The sequence below is a fragment of the Trachypithecus francoisi genome, unplaced genomic scaffold (genome assembly GCF_009764315.1).
Source record: "Trachypithecus francoisi isolate TF-2019V2 unplaced genomic scaffold, Tfra_2.0 Lachesis_group5, whole genome shotgun sequence".
In the NCBI taxonomy this organism is placed as follows: Eukaryota; Metazoa; Chordata; class Mammalia; order Primates; family Cercopithecidae; genus Trachypithecus; species Trachypithecus francoisi.
Window position 1 is genome coordinate 140,238,237 of NW_022681470.1, and position 17,790 is coordinate 140,256,026.

The following is a 17,790-nucleotide window of genomic DNA, read 5'->3' on the forward strand; positions in this document are numbered from 1 at the left end:
ACATGATGAATGATTTCCCAATATTTCATAATTTATGGGGCTGAATTCCTCTTGAATTTGTTAAATGCTTCCTGCGCATCCTCTGTGATGATCATGTTTATTTACTGATAAAACTCAAGTACCTACAACTGCACCTAACTCATGATGGTACCTAATAAATACTTCAATGAAACGATGTGGTGATGCATGCCTATAGTTTTAGCTACTTGGGAAGATGGCCTGAGCCCAGGGGTTCTAGACCAGCTTAGGCAACATAGCAAGACCCCATCTCAAAAAACAAACTTGAGGCCGGGCACGGTGGCTCAAGCCTGTAATCCCAGCACTTTGGGAGGCCGAGACGGGCGGATCACGAGGTCAGGAGATCGAGACCATCCTGGCTAACATGGTGAAACCCCGTCTCTACCAAAAAATACAAAAAACTAGCCGGGTGAGGTGGCGGGCGCCTGTAGTGTCAGCTACTCGGGAGGCTGAGGCAGGAGAATGGCGTGAACCCGGGGGGCGGAGCTTGCAGTGAGCTGAGATCCGGCCACTGCACTCCAGCCTGGGCGACAGAGCGAGACTCCGTCTCAAAAAAAAAAAAAAAAAAAAACAAACTTGAAGAAGTGAATGCATGGACGGGCGCTTTTCTAAAATGTGATCAGGCTGGGTGTGGTGGCTCATGCCTGTAATCCCAGCAATTTGGGAGGCAGGGGTGGGCAGATCACTTGAGGTCAGGAGTTCGAGACCAGCCTGGCCAACATGGTGAAACCCCATCTCTACTAACAATACAAAAATTAGCTGGGTGTGGTGACATGCACCTGTAATCCCAGGTACTTGGGAAGCTGAAGCGGGAGAATCGCTTGAACCCGGGAGGTGGAGGTTGCATTGAGCTGAGATTGCACCACTGCACTGCATGCTGGGTGACAGAATGAGACTCTGTCAAAAATAAATAAATTAACTAAATGTGGTCTTTGTATTTATTTCTTTTCTAATGTTACATCAACCTTGTATTCCTGGATAAGCTCAACTATGACATAATGGATCATTTAAAAAGACTTATTTGACTACCTTTACTAACAGTTATGGAGCTATGCTTGAATAACAATGCATTTTTTTTTTTTTTTTGGTCCCTCATATAATGACTGTCATATACTATACTTGGGCATGTTTCTACTTTTTCTAAATTCTTAATCTATAAGAATCATTTAGGCTGGGAATAGTGGCTCAGGCCTGTAATCCCAGCACTTTTGGAGGCTGAGGCAAAAGGATGCCGTGAGCCAAGGAGTTCAAACCAGCCTGGGCAAAATAGCGACACCACATCTGTATTTAAAAATACTACAAAATATTTTCGGTTTTTTGGTTTGTTTCTTTGTTTTTGAGATGCAGTTTCACTCGTTGCTCAGGCTGGAGTGCAATGGCATGATCTCAATTCACTGCAATCTCCACCTCCCCGGTTCCAGCGATGCTTCTGCCTCACCCTCCCCAGTAGCTGGGATCACAGGCAGCCTCCACCATGCCTGGCTATTTTTGTATTTTTAGTAGAGACAGGGTTTCGTCAAGTTGGCCAGGCTGGTCTCAAACTCCTGACCTCAGGTGATCCCCATGCCTCATATTCCGAAAGTACTGGGTTTACAGGCGTGAGCCACCACGCTAGGCCAATATTACAAAATGTTTTAAAAAGTGAAAATTCTCTCCTCTGGCTGGTCATAGGGCTCGCACTTTTAATCCTGGCACTTCGGGAAGCTCAGTCAGAAGGATTCCTTGAGGCCAGGAGTTCAAGATCAGTCTGGGCAACATAGACCCCATCTCTCCAAAAAAAAAAAAAAAGTTATCAGGCCAGGCATAAGTGGCTCACGCCTGTAATCTCACCACTTTGGGAGGCTGAGGCAGGCAGATCACAAAGTCGAGATCAAGACCATCCTGGCCAACATGGTGAAACCATCTTTACTAAAAATACAAAAATTAGCTGGATGTGGTGATGTGCCCCTGTAATCCCGGCTACTCAGGAGGCTGAGGCAGGAGAATCTCTTGAACCCCTGAGGTGGAGGTTTCAGTGAACCTAGATCTCACCACTGCACTCCAGCCTGGCAACAGAATGAGACTCCATCTCGAAAAGAAAAAAAAAGACAGCTAGGTTGGGCATGGTGGTTCACACCTTTAATCACAGCACTTTGGGAGGTCAAGGCAGGCGGATCACCTGAGGTCAGGACTTCCAGCCTGCGCAACGTGGTGAAACTTTGTCTCGACTAAAAATCCAAAAAATAATATTAGGTGAGTTGGCGGGCGCCTGTAATCCCAGCCACTCGGGAGGCTGAGGCAGGAGAATCGCTTGAGTCCAGGAGGTGAAGGTTGCAATGAGTCGAGATTGCACTGCAGCCTGGGCTACAAGAGCAAAACTCCATCTTATAAAAAAGAAAAAAAGACAACTAGGGCTTGCATAAGCATTTTGAGAATATTCTAGGCATGTTTTTATATTCAAATGTGTAGCAAAAATTTATACTTTCTGTATTTTTCATTTTTGCTGGTTGTATAACTTCAGTCTCCTTTTGCATTCTGTAATGACTTTTTAATTGTTCTTTTCCTTTTCTTGTGTTAATCTTGGTAGAAAGTACCCAGGTTTGTGAGTTCTTTCAAATAATATTTGGCTTGAAAACTCTACACTATTTCCCGCATGTTTTCTATTCCACTAATTCTGTTATTTATATAGTTACATCATCTGGATTTTCCTCTACTTCTTAGTCTTTCTGTACCCTTTTTAAAAAATGTGTTTTTAATACATACTTTAGCTGGAGTTTTAAAAAATCTGTATACTGCCAGGCGTAGTGGCTCACACCTGTCATCACAGCACTTTGGGAGGCCGAGGCAGGTGGATCACCTGAGGTCGGGAGTTCGAGACCAGCCTGACCAACACTGAGACACCCTGTCTCTACTAAAAATACAAAATTAGGCCGGGCGCGGTGGCTCAAGCCTGTAATCCCAGCACCTTGGGAGGCCGAGACGGGCGGATCACGAGGTCAGGAGTTTGAGACCATCCTGACTAACATGGTGAAACCCCGTCTCTACTGAAAGATACAAAAAGCTAGCCAGGTGAGGTGGCGGGCGCCTGTAGTCCCAGCTACTCGGGAGGCTGAGGCAGGAGAATGGCGTAAACCCGGGAGGCGGAGCTTGCAGTGAGCTGAGATCCGGCCACTGCACTCCAGCCCTGGCGACAGAGCAAGACTCCGTCTCAAAGGAAAAAAAAAAAATACAAAATACAAAATTAGCCGGGCGTGGTGGTGCATGCCTGTAATCCCAGCTACTCGGGAGGCTGAGGCAGGAGAATCACTTGAACCCAGGAGGCAGAGGTTGCAGTGAGCCGAGATCACACCATTGCCTTCCAGCCTGGGCAGCAAGAGCGAAACTGCACATAACATGCACACAAAAAAAGAAAAAAATACTTGAATAATACCAATTAGCAATTCTTTTGTGTTGAACATTTAGTACCTTACATACACTTTAGTAATTGCATTAATTTCTAGCATCTTATTTTTTTCTGTCTCATTGTGTTCCCCTCTCTGTATTGATCATACTTATTCTTGATGTTTGAAAGTTGTTACTTTTCACTGTTACCATAAATAACAATTTTTATTTATTTATTTTTTTTTTTTTGAGACAGAGTCTCGCTCTGTCGCCCAGGCTGGAGTGCAGTGGCCAGATCTCAGCTCACTGCAACCTCCACCTCCCAGGTTCACGCCATTCTCCTGCCTCAGCCTCCAGATTAGCTGGGACTACAGACGCCCACCACCACGCCCGGAGAATTTTTTGTATTTTTAGTAGAGACGGGGTTTCACCGTGTCAGCCAGGATGGTCTTGATTTCCTGACCTTGTGATCCGCCCGCCTCAGCCTCCCAAAGTGCTGGGATTACAGGTGTGAGCCACCACGCCCAGCATCCCATAAATAACAATTTTAAATTAAAATCTTTGTTAATACCTTTACTTTCCAACTAAGTGCACTAGGCTGTTAGAATAAAGTGATTCCCGTATACACTTACTACACTTGGAATGAGACCCAGAAGGAAGTGCATTGTCACACAAGCCACTAGAGAGACCTGGTGGCAGAAAGAATAAGCCCTTTGACAGAGGCCCAGTGACACCCTGTGGTAGGTTACAGATGGCCACAAGTCTTTCAGATTACTATCTGAAGATGGAATCTCTCTTCTTTCCTTTTTGTGTGAACCAGTCAGTCCTTGCTTTGACCAGTAGAAACCAGCACAACTTAGGTTTGCAAGTCCACCCTCAGGAGGCCTCTGCTAATTAAGTAGCTGCTGTTTTCAGCTAGTAATTTTGTGGCTGCTTATTACACAGTAAAGGCCAACTGATACACATACCCCTTTGCCCACAAGCCAATAAACTGTGGTTCTTCAGGACACATTGGGAAATCCTCCAGAACAAGGCCCACTCGTGTTAGCAGTAAAGAATTCTGAGGATGGGCGCGGTGGCTCACGCCTGTAATCCCAGCACTTTGAGAGGTCGAGGAGGGTGGATCACGAGGTCAGGAGATCGAGACCATCATGGTTAACACGGTGAAACCCCGTCTCTACTAAAAATACAAAAAAATGAGCCGGGCATGGTGGCTGTCACCTGTAGTCCCAGCTACTCGGGAGGCTGAGGCAGGAGAATGGCGTGAACCTGGGCGGTGGACCTTGCAGTGAGCTGAGATTGTGCCACTGCACTCCAGCCTGGGCGACACAGCGAGACTCCATTGGAAAAAAAAAAAAAAGAATTGTGGGCCAGGCATAGTGGCTCATGCCTTTAAACCCAGCACTTTGGGAGGCTGAGGCAGGTGGATCACAAGGCCAAGAGATTGAGACCATTTTGGGCAACAAAGTGAACCCCCTGTCTCTACTAAATACAAAAATTAGCTAAGTGTGGTGGCACTTCCCTGTAGTCCCAGCTACTTGCAGGCTGAGGTAAGAGAATCACTTGAACCTCGGAGTCGGAGGTTGCAGTAAGCCCAGATCGCGCCATGGCACTCCAGCCTGGTGACAGAGTGAGACGCCATCTCAAAAAAAAAAGAATTCTGTCAGCGTTCACAGAGGGACTGGACATCTCCCACTATGACCTGTGATGAGAAAATCAAGATTTGAATTCATATTCCTCTGCTTAGTGACTCAGCAGGCCTGAAGTCAGCAGGACTGAAGGCCCAAAGAAAGGTTGATGTTATGAGATGCAAGCAAGTTGCCAGCTGATATGGTTTGGCTGGCAAACCAATTCCCCACCCAAATCTCGAATTATAGCTCCCATAATCCCCACGGTGTTGTGGGAGAGACCAGGTGGGAGGTAATTGAATCATGGGGGCAGGTTTTCCTGTGCTGTTCAAGTAATTCTCATGCCTCAGTCAGTCGAGTAGCTAGGATAATAGATGCGTGGTGTTCTTTTAACAGTGAATTAGTTTCATGAGATCTGTCAGTTTTATAAGCAGCTGTTCCCCTGGACAGGCTCTCTTGCCTTCTGCCATGTAAAATGTGCCTTTGCTCCTCCTTCACCTTCTGCCATGATTTTGAGGCCTCCTCAGCCATGTGGAACTGTGAGTCCATTAAACCTCTTTTTCTTCATAAATTACCCAGCCTTGGCTGGGTGCGGTGGCTCACACTGTAACAAAGGTAAGGAATATAGCACCTAAGCTCAGACTTTTTTTTTCGTAGAGAAGGTATCTCACTCCATTGCCCAGGTTGTTCTCAAACTCCTGAGCTAGAGTGATCCTCTCTTCTGGGCCTCCCAAAGTGCTGGGATTACAAGCCTGAGCCACCATGCCCAGCCAGACATTTTTACATTACATGAAATTTTCAAGGTCCAGTTGTTCCTAATTCTCCATAAATCCTTTCAGAGTATTAAAAATGAAGCAAATCTTGCTAAATCTTTATATGATGCTATAAAAACTGTACAATCATTAAAAACTACAGAATCATATTGGTAATGAATATTAGTACAAATGCACTAAGTAAGCCAGGTACGGTGGCTCACACCTGTAATCCCAGCACTTTGGGAGGCCAAGGCAGGTGGACCACGAGGTCAGGAGATTGAGACCATCCTGGCTAAAACGGTGAAATCTTGTCTCCACTAAAACTAAAAAAGTTTTAGTGGGCATGCTGGCATGCGCCTGTAGTCCCAGCTACTCAGGAGGCTGAGGCAGGAGGCTACAGTGAACCGAGATCACACCACTGCACTCCAGCCTGAGAGACTTTCTCAAAAAACAAACAAACAGAAAAATGCACTAAGTACAATAGTAGTGGCCGGGCAAAGTGACTCACTCCTAGAGTCTCAACACTTTGAAAGGAGGTGAGAATACTATGCAGCCATAAAAAAGGATGAGTTCATGTCCTTTGTAGGGACATGGATGCAGCTGGAAGCCATCATTCTCAGCAAACTATTGCAAGAACAGAAAACCAAACACCGCATGTTCTCACTCATAGGTGGGAACTGAACAATGAGATCACTTGGACATGGGAAGGGGAACATCACACACCGGGGCCTATTATGGGGAGGGGGGAGGGGGGAGGGATGGCATTGGGAGTTATACCTGATGTAAATGACGAGTTGATGGGTGTTGACGAGTTGATGGGTGCAGCACACCAACATGGCACATGTATACATATGTAACAAACCTGCATGTTGTGCACATGTACCCTAGAACTTGAAGTATAATAAAAAAAAAAAAAGTAGGTGAAAGGATTACTTGAACCCAGGAGTTCGAGACCTGCCTGGACAAGATAGCAAGCCCCACTCTCTATGAAAAACTTAAAAAATGCAGTGAGCCAACATCATGCCACTGCATTCCAGCCTGGGCAACAGAGCAAAACTCCATAAAAAAAAAAAAAAAAAGGTGGGGGGTTGGGGGGAAGGAAGGAAGGAAGGAAGCTAGCTAGCTAGCTAGGAAGGAAGGAATTAGCAAACAAATTCCAACCCATGATAAAAAAAATAGTAAACCCAGTGGCATTTACTCCAGGAATGCAAGGTTGGCTCTGGCTCATTTATATCTTTGTATTTGTGCATTCACCATTATGGATGATGCCTGGAGTTTGCTCACAGGGATGCTCAAGACCCTTTCAGACATATTTTTTTCTAAACTTATTTTTTTATTTATTATAAATGACAGAGTCTCGCTCTGTGTACCCAGGCTGGAGTGCAGTGGCATGATCTCGGCTCACTGCAACCTCCAATTCCTGGGTTTAAGCGATTCTCCTGCCTCAGCCTCCCAAGTAGCTGGGAATACAGGTGTGCACCAGCTAATTTTTGTGTTTTTAGTAGATTCAGGGTTTTGCCATGTTGGCCAGGCTGTTCGCAAACTCCTGAGAGCACCTGATTCAGCCTCCCAAAGTGCTGGGATTACAGGAATGAACCACAGCACCCGGCCAGGGATACATTTTAAAAAGCTGGTTGACAGCCTAAACTTAGGCTGTTCTATGCCCAGCGGGTCCCTTACCTGGGAAACTTGTTTTTTTTTTTTTTTTTTTTTGAGACGGAGTCTCACTCTGTCGCCAGGGCTGGAGTGCAGTGGCCAGATCTCAGCTCCCTGCAAGCTCCGCCTCCCGGGTTCACGCCATTCTCCTGCCTCAGCCTCCCAAGTAGCTGGGACTACAGGCGCCCGCCACCTCGCCCGGCTAGTTTTTTGTATTTTTTAGTAGAGACGGGGTTTCACCGTGTTAGCCAGGAGGGTCTCGATCTCCTGACCTTGTGATCCGCCCGTCTCGGCCTCCCAAAGTGCTGGGATTACAGGCTTGAGCCACCGCGCCCGGCTGGGAAACTTGTTTATACTGACAGATGACTTAGCTGCTCTTTTTTTTTTCCTTTGTATGGAGTCTCCGTCTGTCATCCAGACTGGAGTGCAGTGGCGCGATCTTGGCTCACTGCAACCTCTGCCTCCTGTGTTCAAGCAATTCTCCTGCCTCTGCCTCTCCAAGTACCTGGGACTACAGGCGCGCACCACCACTGCCAGCTAATATTTTGTGTATTTTTAGTAGAGACGAGGTTTCACCATGTTTGCCAGGCTGGTCTCAAACTCTTGACCTCAGGTGATCCGCCTGCCTCGGCCTCCCAAAATGCTGGATTACAGGCGGAGCCACCACGCCCAGCGACCTAGCTGCCTTTGTCTAATCTGTTCGGTTTATGCCTGCCTGATCATTGCTCTGGCACTGGAAACGTGACCTTGTGTTCCCACCAGCTCCCTGGGGAAATCTCAGCCAGGGGCAGCCCCTGGTTCTTCAGATGGTAGGTGCAAACTCAAAACACCACCACAATGGGACATAATTTCAAAGATTTATTGCTTACACGTCCTGAGAAAGGAGGGCAAAATGAGTTGGGAGAAGAGTCCTCCATCCGTGGGTCACTCAAGGCACAGATGAGAGGCAGAGAAGAGCTAGCTGTATACGTAAGGGAGTAGGGCGTAGGTCACTTTAGGAGCAAATCCCTGGATAGTCAGTTTAAAGGAAGCAGGAGGAAAACAGTATCCTGGGCAGGAAAGATGTTTCTAGATTCTTATCTCTAGCCACAGGCTTGAGCTGACTGGATGTGGTGGTCTTTTTTTTTTTTTTTTTCAGAGACAGTGTCTTGCCATGTCACCCAGACTGGAGTGCAGTGGTGCAATCATACTGTAATACCCAACCTTGTAATAACATGAATAGACTCTCCCTTAGATACTTCACCTTGTTTTAATATGAGTAGACTCTCCCTTAGCTAAGAAAACCGGACGGACTCCATTTGGCTTCTTTATTTACAAGACATCAAGGGCTCCTTACCCACCCTCTTCCTCAAGGACTTAACTTGTGCAAGCTGACTCTCAACATATCAAAGGGTGGAATTAACTGATAAGGTACCAACGCAAGCAATGTCTGCATTTCCCAGGAATTCACTTGAGAGATAGCACCATAAAGCCTCCGTGTTTGTGTCTGGCAGATAACACCCAGAGACCCCACGCCTATCACCTTGTGATGAATTTAAAGGCTCTGCACCTGGAACTGTTTTCCTGTAACCATTTGTCCTTTTAACTTTTTGGTCTGTTATACTTCTGTAAGACTGCTACAGCTAGAATTCCCCTCCCCTCTCTAAACCAAAGTATAAAAGAAAATCTAGCCCCTTCTTTGGGGCTGAGAGAATTTCGTGCTTTAGCCATCTCTCAGTCGCCGGTTAATAAAGGACTCCTGAATTTGTCTCAAAGTGTGGCGTTTTCTCTGTAACTTGCTCGGTTACAATATTTGGAGGCCGCAGCGAGATATTTGCCACTGGGTGAGGGCCAGGCTCGCTCCAGGCTACCCTGGATGGATGGACGGCTTATGGGGGGGTCGCCACCTGAAAACGTTCCAGGTCCCCATAGGCGACCGTCTTCCGGAGGAGAACGGATCGACTACCAGTGTGTGCCCACAAAATTCAGCTTCTGAGTCCTCAACTTCTGGTCCCGGGAAGGTAAGTCAGATCTGACTTTGGTTTGGTGAGAGGGGACTGCCCCTGACAAGAGTGTCTCTCTTTGACTCTGCCCGCATTCCAGGACGCTGGAGGACAGAGCCTTGGTTTTCCGTTAGGCGTCTTTGGTTCTGGTGTGGTGACAGGGGACTGTCCCTGACGAGGGCGTCTCTCTCTGACTCTGTCCATATTCCAGAACGCTGGAGGACAGTCTTGGTTTCTGGCAGGCCGGCCTCTCCATTAAGACTAGTCTGTCACTCTCTCCCCTTCTTTTTTTCTCTGTCTGCCTCCCACTTTTTTCTCTATCTCTTCTCCTCTCGTTCAGGTCTCCCGGAGACCTCTGTTTAGAACGAGAATAAGAAAAATTGTCATAAACTCTGTGTGAATGTGTGCATGAATGGGGAGTTCAAGGGCTTGTGCTTGAATCTCCAGTTTGTAACTCCACGGCGAAAGCTACGGAGTTCGAGTGGGCCCTCGCCTGCAGTTCAGTGGCGACCTCATAAGGCTTAAGGCAGCACTGGGCATAGCTCGATCTGAGCCGGGGGTTTATACTGGCCTGTCAATGCTAAGAAGAGCCTAAGTCGCCTTAGGGGGAGCGGCCAGGCAGGCATCTGACTGATCCCATCTCCCCCCCAACTCTGAAAAAGTTGCCATAATCGTTTATATACCCTAGGGTCTATTGCCTGTTTTTTGTTTGTTTGTTTGTTTTTGTTTTTGTTTTGTCTATTGTCCCGTTTGGCATTTATTGTCCTGTTAGTGTTTGTCAAAGTTTCATATGTCAGGTTGTCAATACTGCCTAAGGCATCTGGGCAAGGACTTCTTCAAGGTCCTCAGTGCTGGTTTTCTTTTTTTTTTTTTTTTTTTTTTTTTTTTTTTTTTGAGGCGGAGTCTCGCTCTGTCGCCCAGGCTGGAGTGCAGTGGCCGGATCTCAGCTCACTGCAAGCTCCGCCTCCCGGGTTTACGCCATTCTCCTGCCTCAGCCTCCCGAGTCGCTGGGACTACAGGCGCCCGCCACGTCGCCCGGCTAGTTTTTTTTGTATTTTTTTTAGTAGAGACGGGGTTTCACCGTGTTAGCCAGGATGGTCTCGATCTCCTGACCTCATGATCCGCCCGTCTCGGCCTCCCAAAGTGCTGGGATTACAGGCTTGAGCCACCGCACCCGGCCCTCAGTGCTGGTTTTCTATCACAGGAGGTTAAATTTCTCTTGAGTCATTTGGGCTGGCCATCCCAGTCCTGCCTTTTCTGTCAGAAACAAATCAGGTGTTGTTCAGGGAATGAGTGTGGGAAACGTTCGCCTGTTTAGGATCCCTGGCACCATAAAAGTTGCTGAGGTTTAGATTGTCACACCCCACATCCAAGTGACTGGACCACCTCCCCATTAGACCAGTGGTGGATTCAAAATAGCCACCCGCCGGGCGCGGTGGCTCAAGCCTGTAATCCCAGCACTTTGGGAGGCCGAGACGGGCGGATCACGAGGTCAGGAGTTCGAGACCATCCTGGCTAACACGGTGAAACCCTGTCTCTACTAAAAAATACAAAAAAAGCTAGCCGGGCGAGGTGGCGGGCGCCTGTAGTCCCAGCTACTCGGGAGGCTGAGGCAGGAGAATGGCGTAAACCCGGGAGGCGGAGCTTGCAGTGAGCTGAGATCTGGCCACTGCACTCCAGCCCGGGCGACAGAGCGAGACTCCGTCTCAAAAAAAAAAAAAAAAAAAATAGCCACCCTGCAGACCTCCTTGCTCACCTCTTCTGTCATCCTGTAACTTTTCCCGTGCCCTTAAATAGGGAAGTCCATGGTGACCACTACAGTGGGGAGCCAGCCTGTGCGCTTCCTAATAGATACCGGGGCAGAGCACTCGCTACTGCAGACACCCTTAGGCAGTGTCTCTAATAAAAGAGTGACTGTACAAGGGGCTACTGGAACTATTCAGGAATATTGTGTCACACACTCATGAGAAGTGAGTTTGGGCTCACCTTACACTGGGAAGCACAGCGCCCCCCACTGCTCAACTTCTGCTAACTATCCCTCTGTCGGAGGAACGTTTTTTAGTTTCACCATCACAACCACTGGAGAATAACACTAATCCTCTCCTATTGGACTTACAGACACTCTTTCCCTGAGTTTAGGCTGAGTCAAACCCCCAGGACTGGCTAAGCCCCATCTACCAGTGGTTGTAGAACTCCTGGCCACTGCCTTGCCAGTCCAGGTAAAGCAATATCCTATGAATCAGTGGGCTAGGCAGGGGATGGATCCCCATATTCAGTGACTGTTACTAGCTGGCATACTCACACCATGTCAGTCTGCCTGGAATACTCCATTTTTGCTGATCCAGAAACCCAGAACAAATGATTACAAATGATTACTGGCTGGCACAGGACTTAAGGGAGGTTAACAAGTGAACAGTTACAATCCATCCAACTGTCCCTAACCCTTATACTCTACTCAGCCTGCTCCCACTGGAACATACAGTGCACACTGTCCTTGACCTAAAGGATGCCTTCTTTGCTATTCCTCTGGCCCCCAAGAGCCAACCAATCTTTGGTTTTGAACGGACAGATCCTGGCTTGGGAGACACCACCCACCTGACCCGGACTCGTTTGCCTCAAGGGTTTAAAAATTCCCCCACCCTCTTTGGGGAAGCCCTCCAGCAGGATCCTATACCGTTCCGAGCCAGTCACCGTAACTGCACACTTCTTCAGTACACGGATGATCTTTTTTTTTTTTTTTTGAGACGGAGTCTCGCTGTGTCCCCAGATTGGAGTACAGTGGCTGGATCTCGGCTCACTGCAAGCTCCGCCTCCCGGGTTGACGCCATTCTCCTGCCTCAGCCTCCCGAGTAGCTGGGACTACAGGCGCCCGCCACCTCGCCCGGCTAATTTTTTTGTATTTTTTTAGTAGAGACGGGGTTTCACCGTGTTCGCCAGGATGGTCTCGATCTCCTGACCTCGTGATCCGCCCGTCTCGGCCTCCCAAAGTGCTGGGATTACAGGCTTGAGCTACCGCACCCGGCCATGGATGATCTTTTATTAGCTACTGAAACTACTGACAACTGCTTGCAACATACTAGGGACCTACTTTACCTCCTTCAGGAGCTCGGGTATCGGGTCTCCACCAAGAAGGCCCAGCTTTGTCTTCCCAGAGTGTCCTACTTAGGGTACAAGATAAACCAAGGAAAAAGGGCACTCACCAGTGCCCGGAAGGAAGCCATCCTGCGAATCCCGACTCCCACTACCAAGGGACAGGTACGTGAGTTCCTGGGGGCCATGGGATACTGTCGCCTGTGGGTATCGGGGTTCGCGGAGATTGCCAAGCCCCTGTATACTGCTACAGGAAGGAGTGGCCTGCTAATTTAGGCTGACACAGAGGAACAGGCATTCCAAAACCTGAAAAAGGCATCAACTGAAGCCCCTGCTCTAGTCCTACCAAATATGTCAAAGCCATTCCACCTTTTTGCCCATGAAAACCAGGGAGTTGCTAAAGGGATACACTCATTCAGACCTTGGGGCCATGGCGATGCCCAGTGGCCTATTTGACCAAGAGACCAGACGCTGTGGCCTCCGGGTGCCACAGTTGCCTGCCAGCAGTAGCAGCCACAGCAAGCCTAGTTCAGGAGGCTGATAAACTGGCTCTAGGTCAAAACTTAACCCTTACAGCGCCTCATGCCATAGAGACTTTACTGCAAAGTGCTTTTGACAAATGGATGTCAAATGCTCCCATTTGACAGTATCGGTTTACTATTAGATCAGCCTCGTTTAACTTTCTCTCCCACAAGGTGTTTAAATCAGCAGCTTTACTCCCAGATCCAGACTTCACCACACCTGTCCATGACTGCCAGGAATTGCTAGCGACCACCGAAACTGCCGACCTGATCTCCAAGAGGTGCCTTTAAAGGCCACCGTGTGGCCGGGCGCGGTGGCTCAAGCCTGTAATCCCAGCACTTTGGGAGGCCGAGACGGGCGGATCACGAGGTCAGGAGATCGAGACCATCCTGGCTAACACGGTGAAACCCCGTCTCTACTAAAAAAATACAAAAAATTAGCCGGGCGAGATGGCGGGCGCCTGTAGTCCCAGCTACTCGGGAGGCTGAGGCGAGAGAATGGCGTAAACCCGGGAGGCGGAGCTTGCAGTGAGCTGAGATCCGGCCACTGCACTCCAGCCTGGGCGACAGAGCGAGACTCCGTCTCAAAAAAAAAAAAAAAAAAAAAAGGCCACCGTGTTTACAGACGGTAGCAGCTTCCTTGAGCAGGGAGTTTGAAAGGCTGGTGCGACCATCACTATGGAGATGGATATTCTGTGGGCCCAAGCTCTACCAGCTGGCACCCCAGCTCCGAGAGCTGAGTTGGTTGCCCTCACACAGGCTCTCCGATGGGGCAAGGACACACCTACTAACATTTACAGTGACATTAGGTATGCCTTCGCTACTGTGCATGTACACGGAGCCATCTATCAAGAGCGTGGGCTACTCGCCTCAGCAGGAAAGACTATCCAAAACAAAGAAGAAATTCTAGCCCCACTTGAAGCCAGATGGCTCCCTCTGCAGGTCGCTATAATTCACTGCAAAAGACACGTTGCCTGTGGTAACCAGAGGGCAGACTCTGCAGCCCAAGAGGCAGCGTGGCTTCCAGTCGCGCCTCTAACCTTACTGCCTGCAGTGTCCTTTCCACAGTCAGACTTGCCAGATCATCCAGTATACTCAGCAGAGGAAGTAAAACTGGCTTCGGATCTCCAGGTCAGTAAAAATCAGGAAGGTTGGTGGATTCTTCCTGACTCTTGAATCTTCATACCCTGAGCTCTCAGGGAAACCTTAGTTGGTCACCTACATTCTACCACCCATTTAGGAGGAGTAAAACTGGCCCAGCTCCTAAGGGGACGTTTCAAGATCCCCCACCTTCAGAACTTAGCGAACCAAGCAGCTCTCCGGTGTACGGCTTGTGCTCAGGTAAACGCCAGGCAAGGTCCTAAACGCAGCTCAAGCCACAGCCTCCGAGGAGATTCATCAGGAGAAAGGTGGGAAATTGACTTTACAGAAATAAAACCACACTGGGCTAGGTACAAATACCTTGTGGTACTAGTTGGCTTTTTTCTGGATAGACAGAGGCATTTGCCACCAAAAATGAGACTGCCACCATGGTAGTTAAGTTTTTACTCAATGAAATCATCCCTTGACATAGGCTGCCTGCTGCCATAGGGTCTGATAATGGACCAGCCTTCACCTCGTCCATAGCTCAGTCAGTCAGCAAGGCATTAAACATTCAATGGAAGCTCCATAGTGCCTGCCTATCGACCCCAGGGCTGTAGGCAGGTAGAACGCATGAACCGCACCCTAAAAAGCACTCTTACAAAACTGATCTTAGAGGCCAGTGAGAATTGGGTAAGACTCCTTTCTTCAGCCCTTCTTAGAGTAAGATGCACTCCTTACCGGGCTAGGTTTTCACCTTTTTAAATCATGTAAGGGATGGTGCCGTCTATCTTGCCTAAGCTAAGGGATATCCATTTAGCAGAAATATCACAAGCGAATTTATTACAGTAACCTGCAGTCTCTCCAACAAGTAATAGATATCATCCAGCCATGTATCTGGGGAGCTCATCCCAATCCAGTTCCTGACTAGAAAGGGCCCTGCCACTTGTTCCAGCTAGGTGACCTGGTGTTTGTTAAAAAGTTCCAGAAAGAAGGACTCACTCCTGCTTGGAAAGGACCTCATACTGTCATCCTCACCATGCCGACGGCTCTGAAGGTGGACGGCATTCCTGCTTAGATTCATCACTCCCGCATCAAAAGTCCAACAAAGCCCAGCAGGAAACATAGGTCCCCAAGCCTGGGCCAGGTCCCTTAAAACTGCACCTAAGTCAAGTGAAGCCATTAGATTAATCTTTTTATTTACCTCTCTTGTTTGTTTCCACCTGTTATGCCCTTTGTGCCTTCCTATTTCTTTCTCCTCACTTCTTTCACGACAGGACGTGTGCTTGCAAACACTACTTGGAAGACAGGAACCTCCAAGGAAGTCTCTTGTGCAGTCAATTTATGTGCTTTGTTCCCAGAACCTGCCCATACCCAAGAGGAACAACGCAATCTGCCAGTCATGGGAGCAGGGAACGTCAACCTTGCTGCAGGATTTAGACACTCCGGGAGCCAGACTGTATGTGGGAGCTCCAAAGGTGCAGAAAAAGGACTCCAAAATGTTGACTTTTACTCTGTCCTGGAAATCACCCTGACTCTAGTTGTCGAGATACTTAGCAGTTTTTCTGCCCTGACTGGACATGTGTAACTTTAGCCACTTACTCTGGGGGATCAACCTGATCTTTGACTCTTTCCATAGCTCGTGCTTCCCGTCCTAGACTGTGTACTGGAAAAAAATGTAATCCTCTTACTATAACCGTCATAACCCTAATTTAGCTCAATGGTATACGGCATGTCATGAGGATTAAGGCTTTATATCCCAGGATTTGATGTTGGAACTATATTCACCATCCAGAAGAAAATCTTGGTATCATGGAGCCCTCCTAAGCCAATTAGGCCTTTAACTGATCTAGGTGACCCTTTGTTGCAAAAACACCCAGACAAGGTTGATTTAACTGTTCCACCGCCATTCCTAGTTCCTAAACCCCAGCTACAACGACAACATTTCCAACCCAGCCTGATGTCCATTCTAGGCGGGGTGGATCACCTCCTTAATCTCACCCAGCCTAAACTAGCTCAAGATTGTTGGCTATGTCTAAAGGCCAAGCCCCCTTATTATGTGGGATTAGGAGTAGAAGCCATGCTTAAAAGTGGCCCTCTTTCTTGTCATGCACGACCCCATACCCTCACACTAGGAGACGTGTCTGGGAACGCTTTTTGTCTAATTAGCACCGGATATAACTTACCTGCTTCTCCCTTTCAGGCTACTTGTAATCAGTCACTGCTTACTTCCTTAAGCACCTCAGTCTCCTACCAGGCACCTAACAATACCTGGCTAGCCTGCACTTCAGGTCTCACTTGCTGCATCAATAGGACTGAACCAGGACCTCTCCTGTGCCTGTTAGTTCACGTGCTTCCCCAGGTACACATGTACAGTAGGCCAGAAGGACAACTTCTCATCGCTTCCCCTGAATTACATCCCAGATTTCGCTGAGCCACCCCACTCCTTGTACCCCTCCTGGCCGGCCTTAACGTAGCCAGATCAGCCGTCGGCACGGCTGCCCTGGTACAGGGAGGAACTAGACTAATGTCCCTGTCTCAACAGGAAGATGCTGATTTGAGCAACCTCCAGTCAGCCGTAGATATACTGCATACCCAGGTAGAGTCTCTAGCTGAAGTAGTTCTTCAAAACCGCCGAGGTTTAAATCTGCTTTTCCTCTTCCAAGGAGGTTTATGTGCAACTCTAGGAGAAAGTTGTCGTTTCTCTGCCAGTCAGTCTGGGGTCATAAAGGGTACCCTCCAAAAGGTTTGAGAAAATCTAGATAGATGCCAACAAGAATGAGAAAATAACGTTCCCTGGTATCAAAGCATGTTTAACTGGAATCCATGGCTAACTAGTAACTAGGTTAGCTGGACCCCTTCTCTTCCTGCTGTTACGCTCACTCTTCAGGCCATGTATATTAAACTGGTTTCTTACCTTGTAAAGCAACGCATAGCTTCTGTCAAACTTATGTATCTTAAAACCCAATAGTGACCCCCTTGTTATAACTGAGGAATCAATGATTTGATTCCCCAAAAGCACAAGTGGGGAATGTAAATACCCAACCTTGTTTTAACGTGAATAGACTCTCCCTTAGATACCTCACCTTGTTGTAAAATGAATAGACTCTCCCTTAGCTGAGAAAACCGGACAGACGGACTCCATTAGACTCCTTCATTTACAAGACATCAGGGACTCCTTACCCATCCCCTTCCTCAAGGACTTAACTTGTGCAAGCTGACTCTCAAAATATCAAAGGGTGCAATTAACTGATAAGGTACCAACGCAAGCAATGTCCGCAGTTCCCAGGAATTCACTTGAGAGATAGCACCATAAAGCCTCCACGTTTCTGTCCGGCACATAACACCCAGAGACCCCACGCCTATCACCTTGTGATGAATTTAAAGGCCCTGCATCTGGAACTGTTTGTTTTCCTGTAACCATTTGTCTTTTTTTTTTTTTTTTTTTTTTTTGAGGCGGAGTCTCACTCTGTCGCCCAGGCTGGAGTGCAGTGGCCGGATCTCAGCTCACTGCAAGCTCCGCCTCCCGGGTTTACGCCATTCTCCTGCCTCAGCCTCCCCAGTAGCTGGGACTACAGGCGCCCGCCATCTCGCCCGGCTAGTTTTTTTGTATTTTTAGTAGAGACGGGGTTTCACCGTGTTAGCCAGGATGGTCTCGATCTCCTGACCTCGTGATCCACCCGTCTCGGCCTCCCAAAGT

General features: G+C 48.1%; 1 protein-coding gene and 1 long non-coding RNA gene across 12 annotated transcripts in view; both read left to right on the forward strand.

Annotated features, from left to right (window-relative positions):
- Positions 1-17,790, forward strand: part of ZNF561 (zinc finger protein 561) — a 73,194-nt gene that overhangs the window by 31,195 nt on the left and 24,209 nt on the right. The gene's annotated exons all lie outside the window — the stretch shown is intronic.
- Positions 7,876-16,350, forward strand: LOC117076002. Its single transcript, XR_004434197.1, has 3 exons — positions 7,876-7,885; positions 15,046-15,049; positions 16,260-16,350. It is a non-coding gene; the product is annotated as an uncharacterized LOC117076002 (long non-coding RNA).